Source organism: Elephantulus edwardii, unplaced genomic scaffold, assembly GCF_000299155.1.
Source record: "Elephantulus edwardii isolate Elephantulus edwardi_28Jun2011 unplaced genomic scaffold, EleEdw1.0 scaffold00019, whole genome shotgun sequence".
In the NCBI taxonomy this organism is placed as follows: domain Eukaryota; kingdom Metazoa; phylum Chordata; class Mammalia; order Macroscelidea; family Macroscelididae; genus Elephantulus; species Elephantulus edwardii.
Window position 1 is genome coordinate 4,186,317 of NW_006399769.1, and position 14,407 is coordinate 4,200,723.

A 14,407-nucleotide genomic window follows, 5' to 3' on the forward strand; every position below is an offset into this window, starting at 1 on the left:
GGCCATGGAATGAGGATTGACATGTCAGATGGATCTTGCCTGAAAGCAAAGAATATCAGAAAGATGTTTGTGTTTTATTAATTATGCAAATTCATTTGATGACATGCATAATAACAAAATGTGGCTAACAATGAGAATAAAGGAAAATCCCAGAACATTTAACTGTGCTTATGTGAAACTTATACATAGACTAAGATGCAGCTATCCAAACAGAACAAGGAAACACTGCATCATTTAAATCAAGAAAAGTGTGTGTCAAGGTTGTTGTTCAAGGTCTATGCTGAGCAAATCATTAGAGAAGCTACTCCATATGAAGAAAATTATGAAATTGATGACATCAGGACTGGAGGAACAACTTGCGTTATTGCCGATGACACAACCTTGCTTGCAGAAAGTGAAGAGGACTTGAAGCACTGACTGGAAAAGATCCAAGACAGAAGCCTTCAGTCAAGGATACAACTCAACATCAAGAGAACAAGTCCTCACCACTGGACTCGGAGGTAGCATCATGAGAGACGGTGAAGAGACAGAAGCTGCCCACGATGTCCTTTCACTCGGATTCACAATCAACACTCAAGATAGTAGCATCAGTTAAGAACTCAGGGTTGCACTGAGAAAAATCCGTCAAAGACCTCTCCAAAGTGCTAAGAAGCAAGGATGTCAGTTAAAGACTAAGGTGGACACAAAGCCCAGACGCGAAGAAAATAGTGGCAGGGGTCGAAGTGGTGGCCGAGGTGGCGGCGACAGGGCCCAAAATGGAGGAAGAGTGCAGCGCGCCCGGCGTGGCGAGCGGCAGTGGAGCTCCCGGTCCTAAAGGTGAAGGAGAACGACCTACTCAGAATGAGAAGAGGAAGGAGAAAGGCATGAAAAGAGGAGGCAATCGCTTTGACCCATATTCAAACCCATCTAAGAGATACAGAGCCTTCATTACAAACATACCTTTTGATGTGAAATGGCAGTCTCTTAAAGACCTGGTTAAAGAAAAAGTTGGTGAGGTAACATACGTGGAGCTCTTAATGGACGCTGAAGGAAAGTCAAGGGGATGCGCTGTTGTTGAATTCAAGCTGGAAGAGAGCATGAAAAAAGCTGCTGAAGTTCTAAACAAGCATAGTCTGAGTGGAAGACTACTGAAAGTCAAAGAAGATCCTGATGGTGAACATGCCAGGAGAGCAATGCAAAAGGCCGAAGACTTGGAAGCACAGTATTTGTAGCAAATCTGGATTATAAAGTTGGCTGGAAGAAGCTGAAGGAAGTATTTAGTATGGCTGGTGTGGTGGTCTGAGCAGACATTCTTGAGGATAAAGATGGGAAAAGTCGTGGAATAGGCACTGTTACTTTTGAACAGTCCATCGAAGCTGTGCAAGCTATATCTATGTTTAATGGCCAGCTGCTATTTGATAGGCCAATGCACGTCAAAATGGATGAGAGAGCATTACCAAAGGGAGATTATTTCCCTCCTGAACGTCCTCAACAACTGCCCCATGGACTTGGTGGTATTGGCATGGGATTAGGACCAGGAGGGCAGCCTATTGATGCCAATCACCTGAGCAAAGGCATTGGAATGGGAAACATTGGGCCTGCAGGCATGGAAGGACCCTTTGGTGGTGGCATGGAAAGCATGGGACGATTTGGATCTGGGATGAACATGGGCAGAATAAATGAAATCCAAAGTAATGCACTGAAGAGAGGAGCGATCATGGCAAAGCAGGGAGGAGGTGGAGGTGGTGGCAGTGTGCCCGGAATTGAGAGGATGGGCCCTAGCATTGACCGCATCGGGGGTGCCGGCATGGAGCGCAAGGGCGCAGGCCTGGGCCACGGCATGGATCGCGTTGGCTCAGAGATCGAGCGCATGGGCCTGGTCATGGACCGCATGGGCTCAGTGGAGCGCATGGGCTCCGGCATTGAGCGCATGGGCCCACTGGGCCTTGACGACATGGCCTCCAGCATCGAGCGCATGGGCCAGACCATGGAGCGCATCGGCTCCGGTGTGGAGCGCATGGGCGCTGGCATGGGCTTTGGCCTGGAGCGCATGGCCGCACCCATGACCGTGTGGGCCAGACCATTGAGCAAATGGGCTCTGGTGTGGAGCGCATGGGCCCTGCCATCGATCGCATGGGCCTGAGCATGGAGCGCATGGTGCCCGCAGGCATAGGGGCTGGCCTGGAGCGCATGGGCCCTGTGATGGATCGTATGGCCACTGGCCTGGAGCGCATGGGCGCCAACAACCTGGAGCGCATCGGCCTGGAGCACATGGGCGCTAACAGCCTGGAGCGCATGGGTCCTGCCATGGGCCCAGCCCTGGGTGACGGCATTGAGCGCATGGGCCTGGCCATGGGTGGTGGCAGCGGTGCCAGCTTTTACCATGCCATTGAGATGGAGCATGGCAACTTTGGAGGAAGCTTTGCCGGTTCCTTTGGCGGGGCTGAAGCCCATGCCCCTGGAGTTGCCAGGAAAGCCTGCCAGATATTTGTGAGAAACCTCCCATTTGACTTTACATGGTAAATGCTAAAAGACAAATTCAACGAATGTGGCCATGTGCTGTATGCTGACATCAAGATGGAGAATGGAAAGTCCAAGGGGTGCGGTGTTGTCAAGTTTGAGTCGCCCGAGGTGGCTGAGCGGGCCTGCCGGATGATGAATGGGTTGAAGCTGAGTGGCAGAGAGATTGATGTGCGAATTGATAGAAATGCTTAAGTGGTTGCCTTTTTTAAACATCGAGACTAGACCTCTGAATTTGTATTTTTTCTTATTAACCATTTTAATTTGTTGGCTGGATGTATAAAGATGTTTTAAAAATTCAGTTGCTTTTTGGGGTAATTTGAATTACTTTTTTAATGACTGGGGTTCCATTTGTTTGCATTGCGATTGCAGTGTGCGCAATTTTTTTTGTAGTTGTGGCATCTTGTTGACATCGAATATGACTTTGATAATAAATACCAGTTCCTGAAAGTTAAAAAAAAAAAAAGACTAAGGTGCACCTCATCTAAGCCATGTTTCTGTCAATTGCCTTCTATGCATCTGAAAGTTGTACAGCTCATAAGGAGGACAGAAGGACTGATAACTTTGAATTCCAGGGCTGGAGAAGAGTAGTGAATACTCCATAGATGGCCAAAAGAACAAACAAGCCTATCCTGGAGGAATTATAAGCACAGTGCTCATCGGAGACAAAAATGGTAAAACTTTCTCTCATGTACTTTGGACATTATTGTCAGGAGGTAGGGCTAGTCCGTGCAAAAAAGACATCAAGCCGGGAAAGGCTAAGGTTCAGAGAAAAAGAAGAAAAGCCTCAACAAGCTAGATTGACATGGAAACTTTAACTATAGGCTCGAGCATGTTGGAGATGGTGAGGCTGGCATAGGATAGGGCAAGGTTCTGATCTGTTGTTCATAGAGAAGTAGTGAGTCATAGTCAACTCCACAGCACTTAACCCCATGAGTCAGAATGAGCTTGATGGCAACGGGGTTGCTTTTTGTGTGTGTTGATGTTCCCATGATGTGCTGAGGACTGGATCATTGAGGCCTGGGCGGTTTTCACTGGCTGGAATTCAGAAGCTTCTGAAACCTGTTAAAACCATGACAACATGCAAGTCTTCAATGACAAAGAGATGGTGGTCATGCAAGAGGTGCACTGGCCAGAACTTGACCTCAGGCCTCCTGGATGGAAGGTGAGAATTCTACCACCGCAGGACACAGACAAAGGTAAAGCTGGGACTCTGTGGTTGAGCCAGTTCTGAAGCTCAGAGACCCTCTGTTGGGTTTCTGAGCCTGGAAATCACAAAGGCAGCTAGGTCAAATGCTCATGTGATGCTGGTCATTTGTGAAACTGTATGTGATATAATGCCTTGCTATACAACACAATTCTCTCATTATGAACTAGTGTAATCCAGGAAAGATTCGAAAACATGATCCACATGTCACTAAGGTGAAAACTGAGATAGTATATCGCTGGCAACATATATCTCATACATTCCAGTAGAGCTGGGAATGGATCCACTCCTGGCTCCAAACACGTTGTTAGATGCCGTCGAGTCAACTATGATTCATAGCAACCCTATGCACACTAACTCTGAACCCTACTCTATCCTGAGCCAATCTCACTGTTTCTGACATACTACCTTCATTACCCCAGTCACTGAATCGATCCATCTCATCCGGGGTCTTCCTCTCCCATGCTGTCCCTCACCGTTCCAAGCATGATGTCCTTCTCTAAGGACTGATCCCACCTGGCCACATGCCTAAAGTATGTGAGACAGAACTTGAAAATCCTTGCCTCCAAAGAGCAGCTTTGCTTCACCTTCTCTAAAACCAGACCTGTTAGTTCTCTTGGTGGTCCGTGGTATGTTCAATACTCTTCTCCAGCACCACAACTCATAGACATTGATTCTTCTTCTGTCATCTTTGGTCACTGTCCAGCTCTCTGATGCATAACAACTAATTGTTAGGACGCTGGCCAGAATCAGGTCTCCTTAGTCTCTACAGTGACATCGTTGCTCTTTAACATTCTGGAGGAGTCTCTGACAGCAGATTCTCCTAAAGCAATTAATGTTCTGCGCTCCTGATGGTTGTTTCCAATAGACATCAAGGTACTTATTTTCACATCCATGGTGTACTGATTAAACCCTCAGCTGCTAACCAAAAAGGTCAGTGGTTCAAACCCACCAAGCCATTTCCTGAGAGAAAGATGTGTCTGCCTGCTTCCATAAAGATTTTCAGCCTTAGAGACTTTCTAGGAAAGCTCTTCTCAGCCCTACAGGGTCAGCATGAGTCAAGATCACTTGGGTAACAGGGAGGCTATTTCTCACGAATGCACCCACTATGAGCATCCACTATGTACCAGGCACTATCCTAGAAACTTCTTATGGGACAGAGTATGGCAGGAGAGATTTGGGAGGAAGTTAGAAGCTCATGTTTGGACATCAGAAAAGCAAAACGTCTATTATGTATCCAGGCAGTTGGATATACAACTCTGGAGTTTAGAGGAAAGGTTTGAAGAGAAGGCAAACACTGGAAATCCTTAGTGTATACAGGTGGTACTGGGGAAGCACAGGCCTGGATATGGCAGCCAGCTTTCTTTACAAACACAAAGAAAGGAGGACCGAAGGTGGGAAGGTGAGTATGAAGCAAGGAAAAGGGAAGGAGGTAAAAGGAAAGAAGGGAGGGGAGAAAGAGCAATGGGGTGAGCAGAAGAGGAAGAGGGAAGAGTGATGGGCACTCCTAGCATTGCTCCTTGATGTCCTTTCTTTCTTCTGCCTGGTGTCTTATAGCTGTCACACTGCGCACATGATCATCAGCATACAGACTGATGAAAGAGGAAAAGTATCTTCTTGTATGAAACGTCAGCAGGCTGTGACTCTGAAAAGACCTCTTAAGCCAGTAATTTAAATTAGTGCAATGACCCTGGATTAGAGAGAATTTAGACACAATGGAAAATAAATTCAATACTGATCAAACTGAAATTAAGGCATAAAGCAAGCTCAGATTCTCAGCAAGAATCAGACACTGTTCTGGTCCTTGCATCTCTCTGCTCTCAGAGTTTGAGGACCTTCAGAGGTGCTGGCCCCCATGCCCAGGACCTCCCTGGGGGACAGAGACAGCCCATGGAGTCCAATTCTCCAGTCTCCAGAAACAAAACAAGCCAGGAATCCAAGTGAGATGAGAATCTTCTTAATCTTTTGCCCGACTTCACTTGGGGACACTCACCCGTGCCAAACATAAACATGGAAAAACAAAACTCCTGCTCCTCTCATTTCAAATGGGAAAAGATTCCTCAAATGACAACATCCTGAGGTCAGTCATAAGGAGATTGAGTGGTGTGGAAGGGGTGGGGAGAAGGAATTACCGCTGATTAGACAAGGGATGAGAAAGATGCACACATTAGAACAGACAGGAAGGCAAGCTCCCCGAGGCACAAACTCTGGGTCTGCTGCAGGGGAAATGGGGTGAGCTGTCAGCACAGCGAGACCCAGCGGGACATCTGGTACCAGGCTTCGCCTTCCCCCAGCCCTACTCACTCTCCATCTGCCCTAGTCCTCTTAGATAAGAGGCAAACAAGCAGAAGAGTCATTTCCAGGACAGAGACAGTTAGAAGCTGTCACTGATGTCAGAGTTCCCAGAAAAGTGGCCCCCAACCCTGTAAATCTCTCCTCCTCACTTCCCAGCACCCCACCCTGTATCTGCATCTAAAATCCCACCCAGGGCTGCTCATTTCTTTGGCTCAATCAGTGGACTGCCAGGCAATTGCACAGAATAACTTGGAGAACTTTTAGAAATGCAAAGTCCAAGGTACTAGATGAGGCTCTTTACATCAGAAACCTCTGGACTGGGGGGGGGGGGGGCGGGCACAAAGCCAGACACGTACATTTTATAAACTGTTCTGAATTGTTCTAATGTATGGCCAGGACTGGAAAAAAAGACATGGCCTCCTTTGGGACACTGTTTTGGAAGGAGAAAATCACAGCGTTTGAGAAGCAGTACTAGCAACAGTCGCCACCACTAACAACCTAGTATTTCCAATCTCTTCCCATAGCAAACAACACAGCTGACATTACTGTACCCATTCTGCAGACAAAGAAACAAGGTTCAGATATATAAAAGACATTCCGTAAGTTTGCCCAGCTTGTGACCAGTTCAGGATTTGAACCCAGAGCCTTTCTCTCATATGTCTATTACTGAGTGCATCATCAAAAACACAATAGCCAGACCCACAACCAACTCAGCTCCCAGGAGTCAGGCTTTTTCCTGTACACTGATGTCTCCACACCCTTTGCTAAGTCCTGCAATGAGGTCATTCTGGCACTGAAGTCATCTCTGATCAGCCAGCTTCCTATCTCCGTGGCCCAAGAACTGACAGGACATCTGAGAGCCGGAACCAGGCTCTGCTCTTGCATGGAGGTTGCTAATGTGGATTTGTTGGCTCAGACTAACTGAACTAAAATACCTCACGCTTGGGGCAAAGCTTCAGAAAGGCGCAGTCAGGGAGTGGGGCACACCCACACCCACCATACGGATATGAGGAATAAATAAACGTACACAGATGTGGCCAGGCAGGGCGGAATCTGAAAGATAAACCAGAGTTGGCTTGGTGGGAAGTGTATGAGCTCACTTCCGACATCAGAAGAGCTCAGCCTTGGAAACGTCTTCATGGTGGTAGGAAATAGTGAGAGATGAGGCTGACTCCCACCAGCGCACCCTGACTTGATGCTTTATCCTGACTCTGGGAGATTTAACCTGGCCAGTGTCATTGTGAGATGCCCATCAAGTCCACTCCAACTCACAGCGGCCACATGACAGAGCAGCACCGGCCTGTAGGGTTCTCTAGGTCACAATCTTTACAAGATAAGTTTATCAAATCTTTCTCCCCCAGGCCTCCAAGTGAATTCAAACAGCCAAGCAATCTATCAGCAGCTCGGTGCCTAATCATTATGCCACAAGGATTTGTAGCTAAGTGTGAACAGAGAAAAAAAGAAGAAAGATTATGCTTGGAGTCCAGGCAAGCTTTGTCTGTGTAGCCAGTAGCCCTCAGACCCTACAGCATTGAATCTTTATTTCTCTTCAGGGAGAGTGGTTCAGACTAGCCCAGGTCTATCAGATGACAGCTCAGAAATGTATATAAGAGAAACCATGATCAACAAGAAGGATTGCTCCATCCCTAAGGAGGACGTACAATGAGGCAGGAATATGCAATGTTCTCCACAACCTAACCCATGTCTAATAACCCTTACAGCAGCAGGATGCAAACTCAAGTGCACTGGAGGCTGACCCTCTGTATCCCCATAGCCTTCCCTGGCTCAGCACATCCCCCGAGTGGCCTACAGTGGAGAAGTGGCGCTTCCCTCAGCTCCCTGGTCATGGCAGAGGCTGTGCTGGCAGCCTTCCCGAGCCAGCCAGCCGGCACAGGCTTCATTAGCCTCAGGCCACCCCCTGAACCGGCCTTTCAGAGATCACAGCCTGCAGCCTGTCAGCAATGCTGCCCGGCCTTGGCTCAGGTCCAAAACGTGCACATGCCCATCTGCCAGGCTGGGCTAGTAGGGTTCCCCACATGACAGCAGGCTCCAGCGGGGGGCCCTATTAGAGCCTTTTCTCATGAGCCCTGGCTCTCATCCTGCCTGAGCCAGGCTCCATTCCTCCAGAGCATCTACCCCAAGAAGACCCCGATACCCACTCATTGGGAACTCAAGACCCTGTTTCACTCCTCTACAACCAACAGGGCACTTGTCTGTGTAACTTTAAAGTTAAAAGACATCAAGTCCATGACTGCTAGCAGCCAACCATAGACCCTTCAGGAAATGTCTCAGAAGCTTTATCACAACTAGGGTCTTGGCACCAATCTTATTTCCAGAAGATGTTCAATTTGATTTTCCAGCTCATAAAAAGAAAAATAAAAACATTTTCAAGCTTCCCAACAGTATCACAAAGGTTTGTCCAGGCCCCAGGTTTTACCTAACGCTTCCATAATTCGACACCTTTCTCAGGAACAGACAGAGTAATCATGTTTAAGATTGCTCCCCAATGCCTCAGTTCTACCGTCGGGACTTCATTTTTACTCTCTTCATCACTGGTGAGCAACGGTTTTTCACAAGAGAGCTGTTTCAGAAAAAAAGTTTAAATATTTACAGCACTCACACGCAGACACACACAAGAAGATATTTTCAATCACAAAAAGCAGTTTCTACAACTTAAAGAAAATAGTATTTGATTATTTCACATCAGGAAAGATTTTCCTTGAGCAGAAGTCTATTTAAACACCAGAAAACACTACATAATTTGCACAGCATGTAGGGTCTCTGCTGTGCTGCCTCTTTGAGAAATGTAGTCTGAGATGAGATCTGGTAGCGTTAAGGTGGAGCAGGGGAAAATCAAGCCTGTAGGGTACAGAAGTAAATCATCAGACACGAATAATAACAACATGGGGGAAAGGCAGCGTATTGTAATGAGATAAGTGAAAACGAATTGAAGAGGAGTTTATGAAGATGGAAGAATGGAGACTGTAGACAAAGGTTCAAAATGATCATTTATAAGACACCTAGAGGTAAGGCCAGCAGTATGAGGGGGACTTGAAATAGGACAGAAAGGTAGAATTTGAGTGGGAATATAGACTACGTAGGTAGACTATCAACACTCTTGACATCAGTAGCCAGGAGATCAAAAAACATATTGCGATGGGAAAGTCTGCTGGTAGGGACCTCCTCTCCAAAGAGACTAAGGCGCGTCTGATTCAGGCCATGGTCTTTGCTATCACTTGTTATGCGTCAGAGAGATGGACAATGACTAGGGAGGACAGAAGAATTGATGCCTTTGAGCTGTGGTGCTGGAGAAGAGTATTGAGGGTACCATGGACTGCTAGGAAAACAAGCAGATTCATCCTGGAGAGGGTTAAACCAGGCTGCTCCTTGGAGGCAAGGGTTCTGAGGCTCCATCTAACATAGTTTGGACATGTTGTGAGGAGGGACCGGTCCTTGGAGGAGGACATCATGCTTGGGAGGGTGGAGGGACAGCACAGGAGGAGAAGGCCCTCTACCAGGTGGATTGATTCAGTGACTGGGATAATCGGAATGGGAGTGTCGGAGACAGTGCGATTGGCACAAGACAGAGCAGGGTTTAGGGCTGTTGTACATAGGATCGTTATGAGTCACAAACGACTCGATGGTACATAACAACAACAGGTAGAGTATGTAGTGTGTATGTAGAGAATGTGGGTAGAGTATAAGTACGTAAGGAGAGTATGTAGTAGCACACATGTAGAGTGTGTAGGTGGAGTATAGAGTATGAATATAGAGTATGTAGGTGGAGTATGGAGCATGTATGTAGAGTATAAAGTATATAGGTAGAGTATGTAGAGCTATAGATATTTAAACTCTTTTCAAAACTGCTCTCTTACAAAAAACTGTTGCTCCCCAAGAACTAAAACAAAACAAAATTCTGATGGTGAAATCAAGGCACTGGGGACCTGGTCTCAGCAATCTTAAACATGATTACTACTATCTGTGCCTGGTGGGGAGGGGTCAGACACTAAACACCAAAGGATTTTCCAGCCCTCTTCCACTCTATCAGCCAGATGGTCATCCTGAGGTGAGGGAGTGATAAGGCTTCCTCATCAAAAATCAAATAGTATCTCTGTCTCTAAGGATCCCTGGTGGTGCAGTGATTAAGTATTCAGCTACTAATCAAAAGCTTGGAAGTGTGAACCCACCCATGGACTTTAGGGGAGAGCAGATCTAGTCAACTCTGCTTCCAGAGAGATTATACCCAGGAAAGCGTAGGCAAAGGTCAGCTACATGTCATCTCCCAGAGTCCAAACAGACTCAACAGCCTCTAGCAACATCTGTCTCTGACTACAGGGGTGTCATAAGACCCCTGCACCAACGCCAGATCCCACATTCCCTAGGCAGACACCTTCCCTGGCTCAGCCCCAGGAGGATAGAATGGTCCAGTCAGAACAGCAGTCAGCTGATTTCCTGGGATCTAGAAGGAGTGGCTCACTTTCCAGTGAATCAGAGTAATTATTTTTGAATGGCACTGATAGCTTGTGGTTTCTAGTTCTTCATATTAGATTATGGTGTATCTCACAGTTACTTAGTGTTCATCACAGCCTGAAGTTTTGGTGCTCATTAACATGTAAATCCCATTGTCACTCAGGTTTCAACAGGATCTAAAATCAAGGCACTGTCATTTTTATTGAGTTATATATTACATACTGTAAAATTCACCCTGTTTGGAATACAGTTCTGCAAGTTTTGACCAGTGCACACAGTCCTATACCCACTAGCATGGTCAAGGTACTAAATATAAACAGATCTACCTCATCTCAGACAGCCTTGCCCACCCCACTCCTGGCAGCCACTGATCTGGCTTCCATATCTACAGATGTGACTTTTCCGTGACATCATGAACGTGAGATCAAACAGCATGTAGCCTTTTGAGTCTGCCTTGTCTACTCAACATAAGACATTTGGGATCAATAGGAGGACATTGGAAAGAGGGTGGGAAGAAAGAGAACTTGAGGATGTGGGCTTTAGATAATCCTTAATTCACAAAAGGCTACCTGATAAGGCAGGGAGAAACCCAAATACAACAGCTTGTAACTTTTGTAGCTAGGCTAAGAGTTGGCTTTAAATTCTAACAAGGATTCAAACATACTCTTTGCACCATCCACAGACTTCTAGGAAACTTAGGATAATTCAATGAGCATGAACCTCGGTCAGAAGGCACCCACTTCAATCTCCCTGTTATTAGCTGTGTGATCTTTTCCCCCCCTCAAATAAAGATATATTGAAAAGAATTTTACATACTGTTCTTGATGTAGATGTTTATCAAACTATACTTTTTTAAATTGATATTTTAATGAGAGTTTATAGAGAACTTCAATTTCCATTCATTCATTCATTGTTGTACATTTCCTTCCCTGCCCACCCCATCCCCTGCCAGTTCACTTTTCTCTTTGGAAAACAAATTCTTCCATTGTTGTATAATCTTCCCACCTCTACTCCAAGTCCATTTTACTATGCAGCTCTTCTTCTGGACTGTTGTCATGCAAATAATAACTAATTATATATTCCTTTTAAGCAGTTCTTTCCCTCATCTGTTTCAGAGCAGTGTACATTATTTATCCCCTTTTCCTCATCCTCTTTGCTATTGTGGGCAATGCAGAAATAAACATGGGTGTGCATATATCTGTTTGGGGGGAAGTTCTGGTTTCTTTAGGGTATACTGAGTAAGTTCTTTACACTTTCCAAGTCTTATGATTTTATCTCTTCTTCTTGTTTCCATGTGCCATCGAGTTGTTTGTAACACATAGTGACCCTATGTACAGCAGCCCTATAGCCTGCTCTATCCTGTGCCAATATTATTGTCTCTGACACACCTACCCCCATTATCCTGGTAACTGAATCTATCCATCTCATTGAGGGTCTTCCTCTCTTGTGCTGTCCCTCCACCCAAGCATCACATCCGTCACTAAGGACTGGTCCCTTTTTGAAACATGACCAAAGTATGTCAGACGAAGCTTCAGAATCCTTGAATTCAAGAAGCAGCCTGGTCTTACCCTCTCTAGAAAGAACCTGCTTATTCTCCTAGCTGTTCAATACTCTTCTCCAGCACCACAGCTCAAAAGCATCAATTCTCCTTCTATCATTTTTAGTCATGTTCCACCTCTCTGATGCATAGCAAGTAATTTCAAAGACCATGGCCTGAATCAGGTACACCTTAGTCTCCAGACTGACATCGTTGCTCTTCAGTACTTTGGAGAGGTTTCTAACAGCAAACTTTCCCAAAGCAATTCTCTATAAAATGAGAATAGATACATCTATTTAGTGTGACACACACCCAGAGACCCAGCTACACAGTACCACATCCCCCTGGCCTCAGTGATGAATTCAGAGATGGACTCCCTGTGACGTCTGCTGAAATTATCAGGAAAGAGACCCTCTCTTGGCCTGCTGGAGTTTCTAAAATATTAAGAGTAAAACCTGAGCCATGTCTGCCACCACCTGGGAAGAATTTGTCTGAAAATGTTGCCGGTCACCTAGAGGGACAAAAATGGCAAACTGATGCCATCATGTGGGCAACCAAATCCAACTCTAGTTTGTCTATTCCTTGGCTGTTATATGAACCGATATGAGCCTCTTTAAAGTGTCAGAGAAAAGATGTCAACTTAAAGACTTAGAAGTATCACCCATTTCTCTCTCACTCTCTCCCTCCCTCCCTGCCTTTCCCTCTCTCTTCTTCTCTCTCCCTCCCTGTCTTTCCCTCTCTTTTCTTCTCTCTCCCTCTCTCCCATTGTTGTTGAGTTGAAACCAACTCATAGCTGGCCCTCTATCGAGTTTCTGAGGCTACAATCTTGTAACTACCCGCACAGAACAAAACTGACCAACTTTCTGGAACAAAGGTGCTGGGGGATTTAAAAGTAACTGATAGATTCAAACCACCAGAGAGGGACAGTTTTGGGGTCCACAGCACTATTGCCTATGGACTAAGGCCAAAGCTCCACTGGCCATGCTTCACATATGTATGCAAGTTGGACAATGAATAAGGAAGGCTGAGGAAGAACTTTTCATTCTGGTGTTGGTGAAGAATATTGAATGGACTTGCCAAATGGACAAACATCTGTCTCAGAAAAAGTGCAGGCAGAGTGCTTCTGAGAAGCAAGAGCAGCAACACTTTGTCTCACATGCTTTGGGCATGTTATCAAGAAGTGCCGCTTCCTGAAGAAGGAAACCATGCTTGGAAAAACAGAGGAGCAAGGAAAGAGAAGACGACCCTAAAGAAGCTGACTGACACAGGGACGACGACGACAAGGGGCTGAAGCAGAGCAGAGACTGTGAGGCTGAGGCAGGACCAGCAGAGTTCACTCCATTGTACAGAGAGAGTTACGCAAAGTGGAAGCCAACTCAATGACACCTAAAAACAACAACTATTTGCGTAATGCTATTCTTTTTAAAAAATATGTAAACTCAGAGATGTTAAAAACCCATAAGATAACATACATAAGAGTCTTGTTTATTATTCTAACATATAATGCTATAATTCATCATTTTGAGTCTCTAGAAGTATGATTCTGCACCTTTAGGAACTATCGCACCTTAATTTCCTTAATTTGTTTCTCAGAATTGTCTGCTATGGCTCTAAGGCACTTATCATGGCACGTGTGGCCCAACCACCACGACATCTCTGCCTCTGCCACTTCTCAGGGCTGGTGCCTCCCATGATGCTCCACAAATACAAGTCAGAAAACACTTTCTGAGAATTAACTGCAAAGCTAGACTCTGCACCAATGTATAGGCAGTAAGAATGGCCTCTTTGACAAAGGTATCTCAAAGGAAAAAGGGGGGAGGGAAAAGCTATGCTGAGAAAGTCAGAAAGAGCACCTTGAAGACACGTAGTTGAAGAGACACACAGTTTCAAACAGTGGCAAAGGGAATGAAGGCCATTATAAGGAAAAGGCAGAAGCACAGGCAGAAAGGAAGGAAACACAAAGCTTATGAACAAAACAGCTAACAGCCTTTGAGGAAAGGTGTAGATTATCTGCAGGTGTAGTGAAAATGAAGTTAAAAAGGCGGAGCAATAAGACACAAGACTTGTTAAGCAAGAAGTCCTTATTCATTCTAAATGTAAAGAGAAATTCCTTATGGTTTCAAAGACAATTAAAACTGTTACACCATTATTTTAATCAATACAATTGAAACCACAAGTCTGGTAGCCAGGTGTAGGATGAACCTGGAGACTAGAGAAACTGGCAGAAGATACACCAGTCAGCAGGATGCTGCAGAAATCCAGCCAGGAGGGTTTCCATGTCTGCACTAGGGCAAGGAGGATCTCAGTTCAAGAGGCTGCTAAGGAACCAAAGGTGGGCTTACAGAGGGCTACCTATAGAGGACAGCAGGAGGCCTCCACACTCAGTGTGCCCTGTGCTG

The 14,407-nt window shown here is 45.7% G+C and overlaps 1 protein-coding gene and 1 pseudogene across 1 annotated transcript in view; one reads left to right on the forward strand and one right to left on the reverse strand.

Moving 5' to 3' along the window:
- PRKCE (protein kinase C, epsilon) overlaps positions 1-14,407 on the reverse strand; it is a 762,004-nt gene that overhangs the window by 620,822 nt on the left and 126,775 nt on the right. The window lies entirely within an intron of this gene.
- LOC102854619 lies at positions 509-2,694 on the forward strand (annotated as a pseudogene).